The 1,774-nt window shown below is 35.1% G+C and overlaps 1 non-coding gene across 1 annotated transcript; it reads right to left on the bottom strand.

Moving 5' to 3' along the window:
- Positions 1-1,037: 1,037 nt before the first annotated feature.
- Positions 1,038-1,141, bottom strand: LOC127903169 (small nucleolar RNA R71). Its single transcript, XR_008055888.1, has one exon. It is a non-coding gene; the product is annotated as a small nucleolar RNA R71 (small nucleolar RNA).
- Between the last annotated feature and the right edge of the window lie 633 nt (positions 1,142-1,774).

The following is a 1,774-nucleotide window of genomic DNA, read 5'->3' as shown; positions in this document are numbered from 1 at the left end:
AATTTAAGTTTTAGCATATTCCAAATCATTTCCACCACAAATCCAACCACCCATTTACAAAACTAATTCTACACATAATTAAAATCCACCTTCTCGTGGGATCGACACTCGTCACCATTAGTCTATACTACAATAGATTCGTGCGCTTGTGAGTACATTAAAATTTGCACAATAAGTTTTTGGCGCCGTTGCCGGGGAGGTAAGTAATTTTAATTCATAGAATTAATTTTTGTGAATAATTCCATTTAAATTGTTTTCTTGTATTTTTTTTTGTTAAAAAAAAAGAAAAAAAATGAATCTACATTTAAAGGTTAGTATTTTTTTTTCTTCTTTAAAATTCTGTAATTTCATTTTCAATTTATTTTTCTTTGTAATTTTTTTTGTTTTTGTTTATCTTATTAATTTATTTTTAGTTAATTTATTTCACGTATTTGTTTTTGTGTATTTTTATAGAAAGGTTGTAATAGCGCAATAAGGTTAGTATCGTAATTTCTCCCTCTTCTTTATTTTTATTTGTTTTGTTCCCATCTTTATTTTTATTTTATTTGTTTTGCATGCATGGTCGTAGGTCATTATTTCCTAATCTTGAACCTATAGACCTTGAACTAGAAAAAACACTTCGCACACACAGGCACATTAAAAATAAATTTGGAATGGATTTACAAGCACCACAGGAGAGGCCATTTAAGGATTATTTTAGTCCTTTAGCAAATTTGAGCACATCATGCATAAGATACCCAAATGTAGCTGCTAGGAGTTTTGAATTAAAACCTAGTGTGCTAAATTGTCTCCCCACATTTTATGGCCTAGAAAATGAGGATCCATATAATCATCTGAATGATTTTCATGCCATTTATCAAACTTTTAAATATGACAATTTTTCAGACGATGATGTTAAACTTAGACTATTCCCAATTTCTTTAAAAGATAGAGCTCGTTCATGGTTAAATACTTTACATGCTAATAGCATTTCATCATGGGAACAAATGGTAACAAAATTTTTGAATAAATATTTCCCAGTGCATAAAACCAACGCTATTCGCAGGGAAATCTCGGAGTTTACCCAGAGAAATGATGAGCAGTTTTTCAAAACGTGGGAGCGATTCAATGGGCTACTCTTGAAGTGTCCACATCATGGGTATGAGAAATGGCACCAATGCCAATACTTTTTGGAGGGATTATTGCCGAATGTGCAAGAATGACTAATGGCAACAAGTGGAGGAGAGCTAATGTCAAAAAGTGCATCAGAAATTTAGGAATTCTTCCAGCGACAAGCGGATAATTCCCAACAACGGAGTCGATCACTCAGGAATACTAAAAGAATTAAAGGAGTGAATGAGGTTCACATTGGCGAGTCAACTTCGGGAATCAAAGAAGTCAAGGAGATGGTTGAAGGTCTTGCTCGGTAAATAGTATCGTTATCGACTGCTAAATCAACAGAGCCACATGACCCTGACTCATATCCAGATCAAGCCAATGCCATAGGTGCAATGAGAAAACCATCTAATTACAACCCATACTCCAACACATATAACCCTGGATGGAGAGACCACCCCAATTTTTCATGGGCTCAAGGATTCCAACAGAATGGACCAACAGCTCCAGCTCCACCAATGCAACCAATTCCTCAAGTTCCTCAAGCCTCTCAGCCACCATTTAGACCATACAATCAAAACTAGAACTATTCTCAACCCAGACCATGGGAGGATGCTTTCCAGAATTTCAAGAATGTTACTCACTCCACGATTGAGCAACAGAATCGCACTATTGATAG

The sequence above is a fragment of the Citrus sinensis genome, chromosome 6, assembly GCF_022201045.2.
Source record: "Citrus sinensis cultivar Valencia sweet orange chromosome 6, DVS_A1.0, whole genome shotgun sequence".
Taxonomy (NCBI): domain Eukaryota; kingdom Viridiplantae; phylum Streptophyta; class Magnoliopsida; order Sapindales; family Rutaceae; genus Citrus; species Citrus sinensis.
The sequence above is the reverse complement of the archived record's forward strand: the minus strand, read 5'-3'. Positions and strand labels throughout refer to the sequence as shown.